General features: G+C 41.4%; 1 protein-coding gene across 1 annotated transcript in view; it reads right to left on the bottom strand.

Moving 5' to 3' along the window:
* The window catches only part of LOC134355538 (metabotropic glutamate receptor 4-like), a 1343412-nt gene that overhangs the window by 1278245 nt on the left and 42495 nt on the right, over positions 1–22672 (bottom strand). The gene's annotated exons all lie outside the window — the stretch shown is intronic.

The raw sequence follows: 22672 nt of genomic DNA, 5'->3' as shown, positions 1-22672 counted from the left end.
CTAAAGAGAAATGACAGCACTTAGGGACTTCTTTTTCCAATAGTAATTCGCTTCACAATACCTTTTGTTTCAGACTTTAGGCTTTCCTGGAACATTGTTTTCTCTAGCTGAAAACACTCATCCTTAAAATCATTTCCATAAATTTCCTCTGAATGTTTGTCACAGCTTTCACACAAGTTTCCCGAACCTAGTGCAGACTACCCATTAGTATTAGACGTGGCTTTATTGACATTTCCATCATAAAGAGCTGCTGATCTACAAATTATTGATTATGTGGCAGTTTTTTTTTCCAAACTGTTCATGTATTCCACCTGACCCAACTAATAATTCATACAATAACCACTGCATTCACATTTACACAATAGGTTCCTCTTCATAAAATTTAAGGACCTATAAATTACAGAATTCCCAAAGCTACATGAGGAATGATACAAGAAGAGTCCCAGCCAAATTCATGTTAGATCCATAGGTAGCTCTCCCTTACTCTGCAAGAGGCCCAAGGTATTAACTGTGGGAGTAAAAAAAAATCTTATCTTATTAAATGTGCGCAAAAGGATCACCCATTTTACAGATAGTGTGAATTACAAAGGATGCAAATTGTGGTAGAGATGGCAAGAGGATTGAGGATGTGGTGTCACGTGGAGAGGATCATGTGAGAAGTAGGATTTGATGGGGTGGGGAAGGAAGAGGAGAGGATTTTATTAACATAGTGTTGTTGAGATTATGGGTGTAAGTTGGACAAGGATGAAAATAAAATCATATAATCTTAAGGTTGTGACGAGAATACACATAAATTAAGATGTTAGCTGGCCTGGGCTGGCACCAGTGGGATCAGCAGTTGGTCTGCCACCTGTCTTCAGGAGAAAGAGAGATAAGGAAAACAATGGAGCAGCATTTGGAGATGTTAATGAAGGGACGGGAGAGAGTAACGGAAGGAGAGCTGTCAAGATCGGCTCCCCCTTTGAACCCTGAACTGTTTGAAGTGATGGACAGGCGATACCCCAGCAGGGGGATAAAAAGGGACAGGTTCGCTAAGGCAACACACACGATACCCCGAGGTAACGAGACCCTGGAAGCGGTGCGTCTCCCACAAGTCAGTGGGAAGTTTTGGACGGCTGGTCGCGGGATCAAGCCATAGATGCGCAGGGTGGAAAGGCACGATCGGCGGGAACCTGGTGTGTGTCCGCCCTTGCCTGGGTGCCAGGTTCACTGCAGAGAAACGATCGTATCTGGAAATGGAGGGGTCACGGTCAGTGACCTCAGATGACATCACAAAGGGCTCGCCCGAAAGCTGACTGAGAAGAATATCGAAGATCTGTGTGTGGAAGCCGTTTGAATATTCATTCGTTTTGCTCTCTCTCTCCTTCCCCCCACTGTCCATCTCCCACGGCAGCGATTACTGCAAACTGAACTGAACTAAATTGAACTGAACTTTGCGTCACTTTGAAACTGGTCATTTACCCCTAGACAACGATAGAGCTTGATTGATCCTGTTATCTTAATTCTGTGTACATGTGAGTTTATCATTGCTGAACTGTTGCATTTATGATCCTTTTGATTGGAGTACTGTGTTGCTTGTTTCTTTAATAAAACTTTCTTAGTTCTAGTAATCCAGACTCCAACTGAGTGATCCATTTCTGCTGGTTTGGCAACCCAGTTACGGGGTACGTAACAGGGTACATCTTTAAAAAATGTGAAAGCCTTAGAATCCTTAACAATGACAGAAAAACAAAGATGTTGTTCCCAAATCAGAGCTCTGCCCTCAATTAAAATCCACAGGAGGCCTTTTCACCACCTATACCATTTAACCATTGAGTACACAGTCATGGTTAAAATAAGCAATGAATTATGTCTTAACAAAGGAGCCTGAGATTTATCACTTTGCAGTTTTATTTATTGGTTGAAAGCACATTTGGCCTGCACATGTCTGCCTAGCATAACCATTACCGAAAATTGAATTTTCCAAAAATCAAGCAGTGTCATAAGAAAGTCCAAATGTAAATGACTTCCACTGAGTTGAAAGACAAAAAGTAGACATAGGTTTCTTCACCCCATACCCATTGAAGCTTACTTAGCATTAACCATTGTGCAATACGGGATTTTTTCTTTGAGAAAGCAATGTGCTCACATCATCTGACAGGAGTCTTCAGACATGATGGAGATTTGTTCCCTCTGGTAGCCTGCCTGACCTACACTTCAAGAACAACTGACTACTCAGATACCTTTGATCCAACCACCTTAGAAAATATTACTTCTACCAGTCCCTTAGAAAGTCTTATTCCTGATGTACAATGTCTAAAGACATTTCATGGTTGTGGTCATACCCTGAGACCTGTGGTAACCCAGTGACAGTGAACTCTGCTCACGTTCAAGCCACCTGCCATGGGGTGACCTGTCCATTTCCCACACATGAGAATGCTCCTGTACTGCCTCAGCTACAGCAAGAATCTGCCTTCGCCCATGATTGGAGTAAGCAAATACTTCTTTCTTCAGCTGTGAAACACTTAGCTTTACACTTTTGCTATGATATTCCATCATTTTAATTGGCTGTTTTGTGCTTTTGTCTTCTGATTGGGAATGATGAGATCTAAAGTAGACCTCAGTTTTCTTTTTGCCATAAGCATCTCTCCTGATGCCTGTACGGTTGAAGATTGCACAACTCAAATAAACAGGGATTGAAGTGCATTGTGTCAATTCTGCCTCCTTGCATGTTCTTAATCCTTCCTGATAAGTATGAATGGCTCCCTCCACTAATCCATCATTACAAGGATAAGATGGGGAGATTTCGCAATAAAAATCCCATTTGGTTTCATGATAACTTAAGTTCTGTATTCGTGAAATAACATCCATTGTGTGGCTCTAAAATGTGAGGTAATCCAGGAGTACACTTCTTCAGTCTCGTCTTTACAATTGCCGCAGTTGATGTTGAAACATCAATTGAATATACGTCCATCCACTTCAAGTATGTGTCAATTATCACAAGGAAGATCTTCCCTAGGGAAGGTCCAAAATAATTGATATGGACTCTACTCCACAGCTGCTCAGGCGACAAGACCACAGAAGAAAATACATCTATATTTTCCTTTCACTTAGGAAAAGGCAACACTTTTTACTGAATGTCAGAGTCCATTGTTGTCACCACTTGTCAATCAATAACTTGTTTCAGAAACAATGCATGCATGGTGAGGGAATGGCAAGTTCAGGCTTCCTACACAACACGGCCATCTATTCACACTATGTTCCTGGAATGGCTGGACATTAACTGCAGTTCTTTGTTGAAGGTCACTTTTTCATGACATACACGGGGGTTTGAGGCAGAACAGGATCTATTGCTGGCCGCTGACTGGTTTGCAAATTATTCGCAGGCAGAACATCCAGATGACCCATCATTTAGCATTTGGCCCTGTTTTCATTCAACAGCTGTCGTCATTGGCACCAGAAGATTACTGAGAACACTTGTGTTTCCATGGTATTCTCTTGCTTTAACAGCAATAATACATTCACAGGCTCTCAAGGCCAAAGTACATTGTTGAACTTATAAAGAAGCCATCAGTCTCCGGCACTGGCTGCATTTTACAGAAGAGTAAAATGATGAGTTTTGTGAATGAACTGATATCCACTAAATGTACTTATAGAACTGCTGTACTCCAGTCACAGTGGTTAATACCATTCTCATCTAATTAAAAGAACGTCTTCCTCCACTGTGGTCAACATTCCTGATACAAACCCCATTGCCTTTTCAGAGCCATCTTCCATTCTTTAGACAACACATGCACATAAAGAGATGCATGACAAGATTAACTTTGTCTCTTGAGTTGTGAACTAGCACATCAGCAGACTGCCGAAGTTCTTTGGAAAGCACAAAAGTCTTCTTAAGCTTCAGTCCATCTCCATCATGCCAATTTGGAGTAATTGATGCTATGGAGCCAAAAATATACTGGATTTAGCAGGAATTTATTAAAATAATTCAACAATCCCAAAAGGTATACCCTCTAACTGGTACATTAGTTGAGACAAAAACATTTGACATGGTTTTTACCTTTTCTCGAACTGAGTGTAGTTCATTTTCTTCCATGCAGTGACCCAGGTACTGTACTTGCTTCATCAGCATTTATGCCTGTTAATTATAGACCTGTTTCTTTTCCCTCTCTGCTCTACATTTTGCCCAAATTCCACAAGTATTCATTTTTCAAGGCTCCTGTAACCAGGATATAATTCAAGTATACAGTGACCTTCAGCAACCCCTCCAAAGGTTGCAGGTGCTGACAGAAATCCCAAAAGCTGTCATTTATATATGAACAATTCTTATGTATGTTGACAGACATCAACCTTTTTTCAGACTGCTCAACTAACAAAATACATGACTCAAATCCAACTTAGTGAACTGCTTTCCCCCAGACAAAATTGCAAAATGTCTTGTAGTCAAGGTCTGGGATATGTTCCAGGGATCAGAGAGCATTAACAGTCAGCTTGAAATCAGCACAGATCTTAATTGATTCATGAGGTTTTAACAATGGCACAATTGGTACTGCCACAGAACACAGATTTGATTATTTATCTCTAAGACCGTCAATTTCTGCCTCTTAATTTAAATTTAATTGACGAGGGCATTGACTACTGCATGAAAAGCACAAGTGTGCTTTGGGATTAACACAAATTTTGCCTTCAGCCATTTAGTGTGCCCAGCTCTTTTTTTTTAATTACCATAACTAGCCTTTCCCATAATAATGTGTTCAATTCCTCTCCACTCTGGAGAAATTTTTTTTCAGCCAAACACTTCCTAACATATTCGGATTTGGAGTGCAACAACTCCTAGCTTCGGAGATTGGTTTCAGATTTGGCTGTCTTTTTTAAGTTCAGGTGATGATTTTTGGCAAACCAAGCAATTCACGTTTTCTGAAGAATCCTTGTCGGATACTAATGCATTCATACAGGCTACAAGGAACAAGAGAAAATGATAAAGAAATCCAAATATACATAAATTTTCTGATGATAACTTGACAATTAGAAATTGTAAGGAGGTTGAAACAAGCCCTATGGCACTTGAACCAATTACACAACAATTAAGGTTCTGCTAACAAAGTACCTCGTCCAATTTCCAGTCCATATTCCCCAATTCTCTTAGTGTTAAAAAATCTTATCAGTCTTGGTCTTGAAGTTTCTCCTCAGCTGAATGTTAAGAGCCTTCTGGAATGGAGAATTTAGACCACAAGACCATAAGATATAGGAGCAGAATAAGGCCATTTGGCCCATCGAATTACTTCACCATTTCATCATGGCTGAACCAATTTTCCTCTCATCCCCAAACCACTTCTCCCCATAACTTTCCATGCCCTGATTAATCAAGAATCCATCAACCTCTGTCTTAAACATACATGAAGACTTGGCCTCTGCAGCTGTCTGTGACAAAGAATTCCATAGATTCCCCACCCTCTGGCTAAAAAATTCCCCCACAGCTCCATTCTAAAATGACAGCCCTGTGTCCTCTGGTCTTTGACTCCCCCACCATAGGAAACATCCTTTCCACATCCACTCTATCAAGGCATTTCACCATTCGATAGGTTTCAATGAGGTCACCCCTCATTCTTTCAAATTCTAATGAATACAGTTCTAGAGCCATCAGGCACTCTTCATATGACAAGCCATTCAATCCTGAAATCATTTTTGTGAACCTCCATTGAAACCTTTCCAATTTCAAACATTTATAAACCTCCAGGTAAAGGCTTCCTGTCTCATTCATCCCTGATCCTTCACCTCGAGAGTTTCCAGCCTAACAAAACACCATCAGTCTCTCTCAGGAATCTTGCATGTTTCAATGAGATCTCATCTCCTTCTTCTAAACTCTAGTGAATATGTACTCAGTTTTTTCAAAGGCAATGCCTTCACTCCAGGAAACAATGCAGACAATCGATGCAGCACTGACTCCAAGTTTAGATCTTTGTCAGTACGGACTCCAAAGCATCAGAGAATATTTCACATGGGATTTCAAACAGTTGTGTTTAATTGCAACAAGATATTTTTACCTTTGTACTAAAATTCACTTATAATAAAGTGGTTAGGATATCGCTTCACAGTACAGGTGACCCAGGTTCCACTTGCTGTCTGTAAAGAGCTTTTATGTTTTCCCCGTGACCACATGGGCTTCCTCTAGGTGCTCCGGTTTCCTGCTACAGTCCAAAGACATACCGATGGGAGGTGGTCATTGCAAATTGTCCTGAGACTAGGCTCAGATTAAATCGAAGGATTGTTAAATAGCATTACTCGAAGGGCTATAAGGGCCTATTCCAACACTGCATTTCAATAAATAAGTAAACAAACACCAATCCATCAAATACAGTCCTAACCGTTTGCAGCAATTGTGCATTTACTTCCTGTGAATCATTAACAAACACGCCAAGTTTTTTTCTCTCCTATTTTGCCACTCCTATTTTCAATGTTTAAAATAATCTGTTTCTATTCTCTCCAGCAAAGTGAGTAACCTTACAATTTAATCATATTAAACTCTGAGGAAACTACATGCATCCCTTCGTATATTTTGACCAAGCAGTTCCTATGCATATCTCCAAAAAAATGTGATGTTGAAAATCAGCTTGATTCAAAGTACAGAAAATTAGTGTGCATTTCGGGAACTCATTGTGGCTTGCAAGAAAGTCATCTCCTGACCATTTAACAGGATTTTCATTTGACCTACTGATTATTTTTTCCAATATAATACTCACCAATGGATGTTCACAGTCCAGCAAGATGCAATATTAGTCTCAACTGTGATTTCCAATGCCAATGGTCTTGGTCATAGAACCAATATAATTTATGTTAAAATAATGCTCTTGGACCATAAATTTGCACTTGCATTTGCTAAATCATGCTATCATGCTTTTCTCAAATTGCATTTCTTGTCCTCACTGAGATATGTGACCTCTTGCAACCTCACCTGTGTGCATCCAGTTCTTTGCTTGTGGATATCTAGTTCACAGTCTCCTCTTATTGAACACAGGAACACAGCTGACCTCTGTCACATCACTCACTATATGTTTCACAATCTTCCAAAACTCCAAGACCTCTGAGAAAACAATAACTCAATAAAAGCAACACAGTTAAGCCACCTAATCACCATTCAACATAACCATGGCTGATCTACAATGCCCTCTACTCCTGTGCCAGTTGCCCCAATTACTCAATCTTTCTCTTTCTTGACTGGTTCTGCAAAATGTAGGCATCCACAGAGAACAGCTTGTATTGTGGTATGTCCCTTTAAGAACTAGTTTCAGGGATAGCATCTACAAGATTAAATGCCAGCAGCTGCAAAAACATGCAATCATGGATAGAATTTATTGAGCTGAAACCAACACCATGTGGTTTTGCAGAGGGAAACCCAACAATGCCCATTCTGTGAACCTCGCAAATGAAGATCGTAATCTTTTTATCAGAGTCCCATGAAGTGCATTAGCATGACCACAATGCTGTTTTAATACCATTAAGAGTGAGTAAAGCAATTCCAAGGTTTCTTTCAATCCGCCTCACAGCTCAATTTCCCAGAAAGTGGTTACAGAGTTTTATGATGTTCTGTTTGGCAAAGAATGCTCACTCTTGTAGTTCAATGGTCGTTATAAAGGATTCAGCTGCAAGATTCTGACTGCAGCAGCCGGTGAGAGAATCAGCAATTGAGTAAAAGCTGACCTCGATCTCACCAATCTCGCTTTAGCTGATGTATTAGCCCATGACGGTGTTGACTGAATAAACAATGCAGCTTTTGTCGAGGTGAAACTTTATTGTGGAGTGTACAATACTGCAGCCTTGAATAAAATTGAACAAGAACTGATGGAACAACTTAAAACTGGAGATCACCAAGTCCTGAGCACCACTATTATTCATAGCTTTATTGCCCAGCACATCCCTTCCTCTAGCAGTATCATCAAGCTAGGATACAATCTCCTGTACAAGTGAATATGGGCACATTACAGTACATATATATATAACATATAGAATGGGCAGTATAAATTTTCACACTGTAAGTACATAGATAAACAGAATATACAGTATTTCATAGAATGGGCATATTATGCTTATAATGAAATGAGATAGTAACCTTCTGAAATTAACAATGCAGTAGAATACAGAATGAAGCAAAAGTAGTATATATAAACATTCAGTGCTGAATACTGATGGGCAATTGAACTAATAATATGGAGTAGGAAGAGGCTTTTTGAATATCTTTTGCTTCAGAGATGGTGGAGCATAACAGTCTAAAAGTCAAGGCTGAAGCAAATGCAGCTAAAAGTGCCAAGCAGAATTTGCCTGGACCTTCTTCTGTAGTTTCACCATCAGAGAAGTCAGTGAGATTCACTCTATATAATTCTGCGTTCACAGGATGCATCAAAGGTCCCAAGCCCCGAGAAATCTCTTAAATCCTGTGCTGAAGCCGTGCTTCACAGATAGCCAGCTTCTCACCCAAGCTGCTCCAGTAACAGCAAAACCAGCGTCTAAATGTTGTTTAAATCCAATTGCCGCACTATTAATCAGTCATTGTCATCGCCAAATGAGAGTAATATCAAGGAATATATAATCCTGTTCATGAATGCTCAGTGTGAGTTCCACCTTGACCTCTCACTCTAGACTTCATTAGAGCTAGACAAAAGAGACAAAATTCAGAGATGTTATCAGAGTGGTTGTCTTGACTAAAATATTAAAATACCCCCAGTAAAATTGAAGAATGGCTGAAGCAATTTTTCACTGCCAAGTTATGTGTTTGCAGTTATTAGGACCAAGAAACTTAACTGACCAATTACCCAGGCAAATCAGAAACAGGAGGTTTACCCTTTTGACTCCCCAAAGCTTACAGACTATTAGTAATGGGATCATACTCGTTGAGCATCATGTTCGCAAAGAGGATTTTTTATTGCTGGCTGCAGAGGCCAATCTAGAAACCACATAGTCAGCATGTTATGGTGATTCCCTTAATGCAGAATGCCTGTGCGTGACTTTTTTAACAAAGGGAGGCTGATGCACATTAGCCACCACATGGTCCTTGACAGATTGGGGTCAGGGACCTGTGGCATGGAGTGCAAGATGGCTGGGGACCCTTCACTCCTGCAGCCTTTCTCCATCTTCACCACCAGTGTGATGTGTCATCACCTTCCAACATCTCCGCCGTTGAGGTCTTGGTTGGATCGCTCTTTGTCGGGAACCTCTACCTTGAGAATACCACCATGGGTTACTTTACCAGGAGCTAAGTGGCAGATGGCTGAAGTTCAGATGACATGCCTCTTGGGATTTCAGGAGCTTACAAACCTCTTCACCACAACAAGCTGACAATCCTCAAAAGTCCCCAGTTATAGAGAATATGTCCACTATCAAGCCACAAAGCAAGACAATGATGGAAAGCTCTTTACTTGTCCGAATGAGTGCAATCTCAAAAGTCTTCATAAAGATCAGTACTATGCAGGACAGAGTAGCTTGCTTGATTGCTGACCGATTGCCCAATGTACTATAAATTCAATATCCACCCTCTCCAAGAAGCACCACATTTCCTCTACAAGGTTCCCTAAGCCAGCTTGTCCCAAGCCTACCACCATAAGCACCTAAAACTAAGCACAGCAGACATATGAGAAAGAAACACTCAGCAGCTCCGTTGCAAAGCACAGATTGAGTCTTATCTAATATATTGCTTTTCCTTTATCAGGTCTGGGTCAAAACAATCCAGAAGAGGCAAATGGCCAGCCATGACCTTATCAGAATGGTCAATCAGAAGTGAGGAGTCAAATGCCCTCCTTCCATTTTTTTTTCTTGAGTTTTGCTTTTCCCTTCTTGAACATGTTTGCAATCATATGCTACATATTCAAATTTTTATCTGAAGTCGAATTAGGTATTCTGTCTCTGTGTGGATTGTGGTTTAGTTCTATGTGTATGATACTTGTCAGCATGGAGGACATAGAGCATATGCTACAGCGTCAATTGATATGTACTGTATGACGGACATGAACTACATGCTTTCATTTCAAACTTTTCAGTTTTCAAATTGGCCTCGATTGTAGAAATTAACCTTAACCAGCAAACGATGGTCTGCACCTTCATAACCAAACGCACCTCCATACCCTCTGAGCTTGTCCTTTCACCCATTCGAGTCTTCTCTTCAGTGATAATGCCTCCTCGTTAGCAAGTCTTCTCACCATCCACTCTGCTCTTTCTAACCCTTCCCCACTACTCATTGCAATCCTCTCCCCACTTACTGACTAACACGAGGGATAATTGCTAGCCAGATATAGCATAAAGGTCCTTGTTCTGATGCAGCTAGTGTTTCTCACTTCAGTGTTACTGCTCAACTTGCCAAGCATTTCCAGCAGTTTCTAATTTTATCCCTTACACAACATTGTCCAGCACACTTCCCACAATTTTCTCAATTGAGCCCAAGTTCACCTTCAAAGTGCTCCATTGCTAATATTTACATAATGCATCAAAATATCCGTAGACATGGAAACTGTGTAGGAGTGAACAATGACAGCAGGGCCACAGATCCACTTAAAATAACATAAAGAAATATTTAAAAAATAGTAATACCATTATTGAAATGTAAGATAAACAAAGTGCACTCGTTCTTTAATACTTCAAAAATCTAACATCAAGAAATGATAAAATGCAGATTTTTTGGTAAAAATTCAGTCGGTGATAATTATCAAAGCTCCCACTGTATTATTCATGTCTTTTAAACTTCTACAGTATGTGTGGTGGATTGTTAGCCTCAGGCAACCAATTGATTGGATGGATTTTCTCTCTCCAACATGCAGGATTTGCAAAATATCCACCCGTAAACCATAGTGAATGCTATACCAATTAGCTTCTTTTATATGTTTGCTGATAAGCTTTTGCTTATGAAAGGGTTTATATTTTAGAATTGATGACATGCGATCAAATATTACCTGGATCAGATTTGCACCAGTTTCTCCATTTGTCAAGGGGGTTCAGTTGGTGATGAACGACCAGATTGAATTACATAACCATTTGCAAAACTTGTTGTTCTGTATGGGTCCTAGCTATGCCTGCCTTTTTGTTGGGTTTGTGGAACAATCTATGTTCCGTGCCTATTCTGGTATCTGTCTCCCACTTTTCCTTCGCTACATCGATGACTGCATTGGCGCTGCTTCCTGCACGCATGCAGAACTCGTTGACTTTATTAACTTTGCCTCCAACTTTCACCCTGCCCTCAAGTTTACCTGGTCCATTTCCGACACCTCCCTCCCCTTTCTAGATCTTTCTGTCTCTGTCTCTGGAGACAGCTTATCCACTGATGTCTACTATAAGCCTACTGACTCTCACAGCTATCTGGACTATTCCTCTTCTCACCCTGTCTCTTGCAAAAACGCCATCCCCTTCTCGCAATTCCTCCGTCTCCGCCGCATCTGCTCTCAGGATGAGGCTTTTCATTCTAGGACGAGGGAGATGTCTTCCTTTTTTAAAGAAAGGGGCTTCCCTTCCTCCACTATCAACTCTGCTCTTAAACGCATCTCCCCCATTTCACGTACATCTGCTCTCACTCCATCCTCCCACCGCCCCACTAGGAATAGGGTTCCCCTGGTCCTCACCTACCACCCCACCAGCCTCCGGGTCCAACATATTATTCTCCGTAACTTCCGCCACCTCCAACGGGATCCCACCACTAAGCACATCTTTCCCTCCCCGCCTCTCTCTGCATTCCGCAGGGATCGCTCCCTACACAACTCCCTTGTCCATTTGTCCCCCCCATCCCTCCCCACTGATCTCCCTCCTGGTACTTATCCGTGTAAGCGGAACAAGTGCTACACATGCCCTTACACTTCCTCCCTTACCACCATTCAGGGCCCCAAACAGTCCTTCCAGGTGAGGCATCACTTCACCTGTGAGTCGACTGGGGTGATATACTGTGTCCGGTGCTCCCGATGAGACCAGACGCAGACTGGGAGACCGCTTTGCTGAACATCTACGCTCTGTCCGCCAGAGAAAGCAGGATCTCCCAGTGGCCACACATTTTAATTCCACATCCCATTCCCATTCTGACATGTCTATCCACGGCCTCCTCTACTGTAAAGATGAAGCCACACTCAGGTTGGAGGAACAACACCTTATATTCCGTCTGGGTAGCCTCCAACCTGATGGCATGAACATCGACTTCTCTAACTTCCGCTAAGGCCCCACCTCCCCCTCGTACCCCATCTGTTACTCATTTTTATGTACACATTCTTTCTCTCACTCTCCTTTTTCTCCCTCTGTCCCTCTGAATATACTTCTTGCCCATCCTCTGGGTCACACCCCCCCCCCGTCTTTCTTCCCGGACCTCCTGTCCCATGATCCTCTCGTATCCCCTTTTGCCTATCACCTGTCCAGCTCTCGGCTCTATCCCTCCCCCTCCTGTCTTCTCCTATCATTTTGCATCTCCCCCTCCCCCTCCAGCTTTCAAATCCCTTACTCACTCTTCCTTCAGTTAGTCCTGACGAAGGGTCTCGGCCTGAAACGTCGACTGCACCTCTTCCTATAGATGCTGCTTGGCCTGCTGCGTTCACCAGCAACTTTGATGTATGTTGCTTGAATTTCCAGCATCTGCAGAATTCCTGTGTTTACTGTTCTAGATTATTTACTTGATTGCTTTAGGATCAGGAAGGATGTCTGGAGTACTTTTTTCTTAGAAGAGATTTCATTCCAGTGGGCTTTTAATCAATATGTATCTTGGAAGAAGCAGGCTTCATTGTGCAGAGCTGCATACGTTTCTATATCCCCTTATACGATTGAACTACTCTATATAAACTCATTTCTTGTAAAACAGCAGGAGCGTGGTTTCATTGTGTGGCTCAGTTGTAGAGAATCAACTTCACCAATCAGAGCTAAAATTGAAATCCAAAAATCACTGACCTACATAAAATCTACTTTTTCCTCATTTATTTCTTACGTGGAACAGTCCGAGTTCCATACCATCTCTGGTACCAGTCCCCAACCCTTTTTCAGTTAGATTGATGACTGCATTGGTGCTGCTTTCTGGATTCATGTCAAAATCATCAATGCCATCATCAAGCCTTATTAACTTTCACCTTTCAACTCCACCAACCTTTACATCCAGTATATTATACTTTGTCATTTCCACCATCTATAATGAGATCCCATCACTCATCAACTTCCAGCTTGATTCACATGCACCTTCTCCAGCTTGGTGTATTACATTCAATGCTCCCAATGCGGCTGCTCCTATATTGGCAAGAACGGCAAAGAGTAAACCTAGCAATTATCAGCCTGTGAGTTTGACGTCAGTGGTGGGAAAATTGATGGAAAGCATTCTTAGGGATGGTATATATAATTATCTGGATAGAGAGGGTCTGATTAGGAACAGTCAACATGAATTTGTGCGTGGAAGGTCATGTTTGACAAATCTTATTGAATTTTTTGAAGAGGTTACTAGGAAGGATGACGAGGGTAAAGCAGTGGATGTATATATATATGTGTGTGTGTGCGTGTGTGTGTGTGTGTGTGTGTGTGTGTGTGTGTGTGTGTATACATATGTGTATGTATAATTGAATAAGGGCTAAGAGTGTTGTAAAAGCAAGCCTGAAGGCTTTGTGTGTCAATGCAAGGAGCATTCGTAACAAAGTGGATGAATTGAATGAGCAGATAGTTATTAATGAATATGATATAGTCGGGATCACAGAGACATGGCTCCAGGGTGACCAAGGATGGGAGCTCAGCATTCAGGGATATTCAATACTCAGGAGGGATAGATATGAAAGAAAAGGAGGTGGGTGGCATTGCTGGTTAGAGACGAGATTAATGCAATAGAAAGGAAGGACATTAGCCAGGAGGATGTGGAATCGATATTGGTAGAGCTGCATAACACTAATGGGCAGAAAACGCTGGTGGGAGTTGTGTACAGGCTACCTAACAGTAGTAGTGAGGTTGGGGATGGCATTAAACAGGAAATTAGAAATGTGTTCAATAAAGGAACAGCAGTTATAATGAAAACAACAGGAATTCTGCAGATGCTGGAAATTCAAGCAACATACACCAAAGTTGCTGGTGAACGCAGCAGGCCAAGCAGCATCTATAGGAAGAGGTGCAGTCGACGTTGTAATGGGTGACTTCAATCTACATATAGATTAGATGAACCAAATTGGCAAGGGCGCTGAGGAAGAGGATTTCTTGGAATGTATGCAGGATAGTTTTCTGAACAACATGTTGAGGAACCAACTAGAGAGTAGGCCACTCTAGTCTGGGTATTGAGCAATGAGGAAGGGTTAGGTAGCAATCTTGTCGTGCAAGGTCCCTTGGGTAAGAGTGACCATAATATGGTGGAATTCTTCAGTAAGATGGAGAGTGATAGAGTTAATTCAGTAACAAAGGTTCTGAACTTAAAGAAGGGTAACTTTGAAGGTATGAGATGTGAATTTGCTAAGATAGACTGGCAAATGACACTTAAAGGGTTGACGGTGGATATGCAATGGCAAGCATTTAAAGATCGCATGGATGAACTACAACAATTGTTTATCCAAGTTTAGCAAAAGAGCAAACCAGGGAAGGTAGTGCATCCGTGGCTGACAAGGGAAATTAGGGATAGTATCAATTCCAAAGAAACATACACATTAGCCAGAAAAAGCAGCACACCTGAGGACTGGGAAAAATTCAGAGTCCAGCAGAGGAGGACAAAGGGCTTAATTAGGAAAGGGAAAAAAGATTATGAGATAAAGCTGGCAGGGAACATGAAAACTGACTGTAAAAGCTTTTATAGATATGTGAAAAGAAAAAGATTGGTTAAGACAAATGTAGGTCCCTTACAGTCAGAAACAGGTGAATTGATTATGGGGAACAAGGACATGGCAGACCATGTATAACTACTTTGGTTCTATCTTCACTAAGGAGGACATAAATAATATTCCGGAAATAGTAGGGGACTGAGGGTCTAGTGAGATGGAGGAACTCAGGGAAATACATGTTAGTAGGGAAGTGGTGTTAGGTGAATTGAAGGGATTGAAGGCAGATAAATCCCTAGGGCCAGATGGTCTGCATCCCAGAGCGTTTAAGGAAGTAGCCCAAGAAATAGTGGATGCATTAGTGATAACTTCTCAAAACGCTTTAGATTCTGGATTAGTTCCTGAGGATTGGAGGGTGGCTAATGTAACCCCGCTTTTTAAAAAAGGAGGGAGAGAGAAACCGGGGAATTATAGATCGGTAAGCCTTACATTGGTGGTGAGGAAAATGCTAGAGTCAGTTATCAAAGATGTGATAACAGCACATTTGGAAAGCAGTGAAATTATCGGACGAATTCAGCATGGATTTGTGAAAGGAAAATCATGTCTGACGAATCTCATAGAATTTTTTGAGGATGTAACTGGTAGAGTGGATAGGGGAGAAGCAGTGGATGTGGTATATTTGGATTTTCAAAAGGCTTTTGACAAGGCCCTACACATGAGATTAGTGTGCAAACTTAAAGCACACAGTATTGGTTTATGGTATTGATGTGGATAGAGAATTGGTTGGCAGACAGGAAGCAAAGAGTGGAAATAAACAGGACCTTTTCAGAATGGCAGGCAGTGACGAGTGGGGTACCGCAAGGCTCAGTGCTGGGACCCCAGTTGTTTACAATATATATTAATGACTTAGACGAGGGAATTAATTGCAGCATCTCCAAGTTTGCGGATGACACGAAGCTGGGCAACAGTGTTAGCTGTGAGGAGAATGCTAAGAGGATGCAGGGTGACTTGGATAGGTTAGGTGAGTGGGCAAATTCATGGCAGATTCAATTTAATGTGGATAAATGTGAGGTTATCCACTTTGGTGGCAAGAACAGGAAAACAGATTATTATCTGAATGCTGGCCGATTAGGACAAGGGGAGGTGCAACGAGACCTGGGTGTCATTGCACACCATCGTTGAAAGTGGGCATGCAGGTACAGCAGGCCGTGAAAAAGGTGAATGGTATGCTGGCATTCATAGCAAGAGGATTCGAGTACAGGAGCAGGGAGGTACTACTGCAGTTGTACAAGGCTTGGTGAGACCACACCTGGAGTATTGTGTGCAGTTTTGGTTCCCTAATCTGAGGAAAGACATTCTTGCCATAGAGGGAGTACAAAGAAGGTTCACCGGATTGATTCTTGGGATGGCAGGACTTTCATATGATGAAAGACTGGATCGACTAGGCTTATACTCTCTGGAATTTAGAAGATTGAGGGGGGATCTGATTGAAACGTATAAAATTCTAAAGGGATTGGACAGGCTAGATGCAGGAAGATTGCTCCCAATGTTGGGGAAGTCCAGAACGAGGGGTCACAGTTTAAGGATAAAGAGGAAGCCTTTTAAGACTGAGATGAGGAAAAACTTCTTCACACAGAGAGTGGTGAATCTGTGGAATTCTCTGCCACAGGAAACAGTTGAGGCCAGTTCATTGGCTAAATTTAAGAGGGAGTTAGATATGGCCCTTGTGGTTAAAGGGATCAGGGGGTATGGAGAGAAGGCAGGTACAGGATTCTGAGTTGGATAATCAGCCATGACCGTACTGAATGGCAGTGCAGGCTCGAAGGGCCAAATGGCCTACTCCTGCACCTATTTTCTATGTTTCTATGTTGTCTATATGGACTTCAGTAAGGCCTTTGACAAGGTCCCACATGGGAGGTTGGTTAGGAAGGTTCAATCGTTAGGTATTAATATTGAAGTAGTAAAATGGATTCAGCAGTGGCTGGATGGGAGACTCCACAGAGTGGTTGTGGATAACTGTTTGTCAGATTGAAGGTCGGTGACTAGGGATCTGTACTGGGTCCAATATTATTTGTCATATACATTAATGATCTGTATGATGGGATGGTAAATTGCATGAGTAAGTGTACAGATGATACTAAGATAGGTGGAGTTGTGGATAATGAAATAGGTTTTCAAAGCTTGCAGAGAGATTTAGGCCAGTTAGAAGAGTGGGCTGAAAGATGGCAGATGGAGTTTAATGCTGATAAATGTGAGGTGTTACATTTTGGTAGGACTAATCAAAGTAGGACATACATGGTCAATGATAGGGCATTGAAGAATGTAGCAGAACAGAGGGATCTAGGAATAATGGTGCACACTTCCCTGAAGGTGGAATCTCATGTGGGTTGGGTGGTGAAGAAAGCTTTTGGTATGCTGGCCTTTATAAATCAGAGCATTGAGTATAGGAGTTGGGATGTAATGTTGAAATTGTACAAGGCATTGGTGAGGCCAAATTTGGAGTATTGTGTACAGTTTTGATCACCGAATTATAGGAAAGATGTCAACAAAATAGAGAGAGTACAGAGAAGATTTACTAAAATGTTACCTGGTTTTCATCACCTAAATTACAGAGAAAGGTTGAACAAGTTGGATCTTTATTCTTTGGAATGTAGAAGGTTGAGGGGGGACTTGAAAGAGGTATTTAAAATTATGAGGGGGATAGGCTTTTTCCATTGAGTGGGGGAGATTCAAACAAGAGGACATGAGTTGAGAGTTAAAGGGCAAAAGTTTAGGGGTAACATGAGGGGGAACTTCTTTACTCAGAGAGTGGTAGCTGTGTGGAAAGGGCTTCCAGCAGAAGTGGTTGAGGCAGGTTCGATGTTGTCATTTAACGTTAAATTGGACAAATGTATGGACAGGAAAGGAATGGAGAGTTACGGGCTGAGTGCAGGTCGGTGTGACTAGGTGAGAGTAAGAGTTCAGCACAGACTAGAAGGGCCGAGACTCCCTGTTTCCATGCTGTAATTGTTATATGGTTACATGGTTATAACTGCATAGGTTATGCAGTCGATTTACAGTGTACTTGAACTCTGTCTCAAGTAGTCACTCTGATTCCTAGATTCTTTATCATTTCAGTTTCCCTACCATACCCTCAATGACATCAGTCCTTGGCCTTCTCCACTGCTAGAGTAAATTCCAACTCTGGCGGAAGAATGACATACTTGGGCAGTCCACAAACTCAATGATATGAAGATCAATACTTTCAGCTTCATTTCTTCACATGCTCCTTCTGTTCTTTATCCAATTCCAGTCCTACCATTTTGTTCATTTTCCATATGCTCCTACTGCCACCCCCCCGCAATTATTTCCTTCTTTTTCTCACACCATACCCACTCAAGCCTGTTCTTCCACCAATGTATTTTACACACCAGATCCCCTCCCATATCTGTGTTCTATGTTCCCATCACCTCTACCTTACTTACTCAGTAGATTCCTATACTGGTCACCCTCATGTTCCCACTTATGAACGTGATACATCTGTCTCCATCTTCATCCCTCCCACACCTGGCTGCAAACGCTATCTTTTTCACTACTCCACCTCCTCTCCTCTGCCATCTGCTTTCAAACCATCACCCACCTGCTATGTCTTCCAACTCAACCTCTTCCCCACATAGCTCCATTTTCACCCCTCCTTGATCCACCAGTACCACCAATAACAGTGGCACCTGTCTCACTCTTGTTTATAATATTGATCTTCCCTCACCACTCTCAGACCCGATGCAGGATCTCAAAGTATGAATAATTCCTTTCTTCCACCAGTTTGGTTTCTGATCTAGATTTCAACACCTGCCTATTTATGGACTTATTCACTAGCTAAAAGTACCTCAGAGTATCTTCACAAGAAAAGCTGTGGCAATCAGTATTGTGTTATACAGCATTCAATATTTGGAGTATTTGTTCATTTCTGGTCATCTCATTTTAGGAAGCTTCAGAGATGGTGCAGAGGAGAAAGGCTGAGTGAGCTAGAACTTCTCTCTTTGGAGCGAAGGACAATGAGTGATGACCTTATAGAGGTGTATAAGATAGGAGGAATAGATAGAGTGGGAAGCCAGCACCCTTTATTCCCAAGGAAGCAACAACTAATTCAAAAAGGCATAATTTCACGTGATTGGAGGAAATACAAGTGGAATATTAGAGGTAGTTATTTATGTACAGAAAATGGTAAGTTTGTGGAACACACTGCCAATGGTGATGATAGAGACAGATATATTAGGGATATTTAAGACACTCTTAGATAGACACATAGATGGATGAAGAATTGAGGGCTATGTGGGAGAGAAGAGCCAGACTGATCTTGGATTAGTTTAAAAGGATGGCACAGCATCATGGGTCATAGGGCCTGTACTATCTTATGTTTGATTCTCTATGTTCAAGGTGGTAACAGACCATGGGCAGTAGAAATTGACGATGAATGCTGGCCCTGCCAGAATACCCAGCTCCTTCAAAAAAATTAAAAGAAAACTTGGATTTATCTTAACTTTAAAAAATGGCCAAATTTTCATGCATATTTTTCAATGGAAATTTTTCTATCAGCTTTGAACCTCTGATATAAGAAGTTATTATTAGTCCCTACTTGTCTATGATTCATATGGGTGTTGCATAAACTGGAATCAATAACAATTAATGTCTGATATGCCATTTATTAATACACAAAACATTAAAATGCTGTTGGTTAGACTACAAAAAAACACAAAGTAATCGTGTTTTATGATTGTCATTAAGAATGAATGAGGCTTTTGGCATGTTGCATGAACAACTAGAGTCAAAACTATGAAGCATGGGAGATCATTTAACCCTTCAGGTCAATACCAGGTTTTTCATTAAGCAACAGTTTCATCTATGCTTTTCCCTATATTGTTGTAATTTTTCCTCTTTCAATCACTTATCCAATCCCTCTTTTAAGATTAGTACACTACTAGTATCCAATACTCCATTTGGAGCCATATTCTAAATTCTATCTAACAAGAACATTTTCTTGATGTTATTTCTGTTTCATTTTGTTAATTACTTTGGGTTAATTGTCACTTGTCATTGGCCCAAAGCTATTGGAAACTGCTTTAGTTACTTCATCTAACCACTCCTGTCTTCAAATCTCCTCCTTATCTTCTTTGCTCTTGAAGGAGCAATCCCAATTTGTCTGGTCTATCCACTTGACTAGAGCATTTCAATTCAAGAACAAATTTAGAAAATTTTTTACATATTCTATCCAAAGCCTTCATGTTCCTAAATAGAGGCATGTAAATTGCATTCAAACAAAATAACTGAAAATATTCAATTTGCAGAAACAAAATGCGTTCAAGGATTTAAGTATGGATTTAGAGTGTTTGTATTCCTTTTGAGAAATTTTGGTCAAAATGGAAAAATCTTTGGCTAACAACTGTGGCACGTAAACAAAGTTCAAAACACCAGCTCAATATACCCTTTACAAAACTCAACTAGAATATGCCTACAACCAGGCTGACTGGGCTTAATTTTGAAAAGAAAAGGCTTCGATAGACCCTAACTAATGGGACAACTGAAAGGTGGCATCTAAAATATTCTTCCTACTGTCTCCACTGCAATGCTGTAGACTCAACTCTGGATCACTTGCCCTTCCAAATGGGCCAATGTCACACAGAAATCCAGCATCAACAACAGAGAAATCATTTTGAATCTGTTCATAGACTGCTGGTCTTACCAGAGTGTGATGGTATAGTGGGGTGGGATGCTCAACATTGCTGTGACACAAACCTACATATTCTGCTGTGGTGTTTGTTTTCCTGAACCCAGTTCACGGTAGAGAGGGCCAATTTCAAGGCCATTAAATCTAGCACATCCTAGATATGAATTAGAGTATTCCTCCAAATATAGCAATCATAGTTCGATGGGCTTATCCCATGAGAAAGGCCCTCCAAGCCTGGCTTCCATCCATATTCCTGACTCATCAAATCAGGTCACTACCTTGTGATTTGAACAGTTGAAGGTACATGCTTATAACTTGACTAGGATTCTCTCAGTTTCTGAAGCACATTCTCCCTTTTTATTATCCCATTAATATAATCATCGATTTCACATCTCAGCAACAAAATAGTTTGCCTTTGCCGCTAGACATGAAAATGATTCTCTCAACATCTGAAATGTAGCCTTGACATTTCCAATCATTTATCCAAATGATAAATTTTAAATATGATTTTATCACGATCTTTAAGCATCAGAAAACTTATTGCCAGTGCAATAGTTAAGTTACTGGAATAGAAGAAGTGATTTGATTAATAAAGCAAAGTACAATCCTACAAGAATTGAAAATGGAACAGTACAGCACAGGAAAAGGCTCTTCAGCATCTGATGTCTGTAACAAGCATGATGTTATGTTAAATTAATCTCTTCTGCATGCACATGATCCATATTCCTCTATATTCATGGCCTATTTAAAAGTCTCTCGAACGCCACTATAACATCTGCCCCTGGCAGCATGTCCCAAGAACCTACTGTATTCTGCATATAAAGCTTGTTCTGCACATCCCTCTAAACTTGCTCTCTTCTCAATTCAAATCTATTGTGGCAAGTAGTTTATTTTCTTAGATAAGGATTGTACACAATATTCCAGGGTCTGCCTCGCCAAGGTCCAATACAATTCCAATTAAACTCCTTTACTCCTGTAATCAAGCTCGCTTTCCAAATTGTTTTCTTCATGTGCTTATTGGCCGTCAATGACTTGTATAAAAACATTCCCAGATCCTTTCGAACATTAACAATACGACCTCTCAACATTTAGTCATAGTCATAGGCATAGTCATTACTTTATTGATCCCGGGGGAAACTGGTTTTCGTTACAGTTGCACCATAAATAATAAATAGTAATAGAACCATAAATAGTTAAATAGTAATATGTAAATAATGCCAGTAAATTATCAAATAAGTCCAGGACCAGCCTCTTGGCTCAGTGTGTCTGACCCTCCAAGGGAGGAGTTGTAAAGTTTGATGGCCACAGGCAGGAATGACTTCCTATGACGCTCTGTGCTGCATCTCGGTGGAATGAGTCTCTGGCCGAATGTACTCCTGTGCCCACCCAGTACGATATGTAGTGGATGGGAGACATTGTCCAAGATGGCATGCAACTTAGACAGCATCCTCTTTTCAGACACCACCGTCAGAGAGTCCAGTTCCATCCCCACAACATCACTGGCCTTACGAATGAGTTTGTTGATTCTGTTGGTGTCTGCTACTCTCAGCCTGCTGCCCCAGCACACAACAGCAAACATGATAGCACTGGCCACCACAGACTCGTAGAACATCCTCAGCATTGTCTGGCAGATGTTAAAGGACCTCAGTCTCCTCAGGAAATAGAGACAGCTCTGACCCTTCTTGTAGACAGCCTCAGTATTCTTAGACCAGTCCAGTTTATTGTCAATTCGTATCCCCAGGTATTTGTAATCCTCCACCATGTCCACACTGACCCCCTGGATGGAAACAGTGGTCACCGGTACCTTAGCTCTCCTCAGGTCTACCACCAGCTCCTTAGTCTGTTTCACATTAAGCTGCAGATAATTCTGCTCACACCATGTGACAAAGTTTCCTACCATAGCCCTGTACTCAGCCTCATCTCCCTTGCTGATGCATCCAACTATGGCAGAGTCATCCGAAAACTTCTGAAGATGACAAGACTCTGTGCAGTAGTTGAAGTCCGAGATGTAAATGGTGAAGAGAAAGGGAGACAAAACAGTCCCCTGTGGAGCCCCAGTGCTGCTGATCACTCTGTCGGACACATAGTGTTGCAAGTACACGTACCGTGGTCTGCCAGTCAGGTAATCAAGAGTTCATGACACCAGGAAAGCATCCACCTGCATAGCTGTCAGTTTCTCCCCCAGCAGAGCAGGGCGGATGGTGTTGAACGCACTGGAGAAGTCAAAAAACATGACCCTCACAGTGCTCGCTGGCTTGTCCAGGTGGGC

The sequence above is a fragment of the Mobula hypostoma genome, chromosome 13 (assembly GCF_963921235.1).
Source record: "Mobula hypostoma chromosome 13, sMobHyp1.1, whole genome shotgun sequence".
In the NCBI taxonomy this organism is placed as follows: domain Eukaryota; kingdom Metazoa; phylum Chordata; class Chondrichthyes; order Myliobatiformes; family Myliobatidae; genus Mobula; species Mobula hypostoma.
This window is presented reverse-complemented; position numbering and strand designations above follow the sequence as displayed.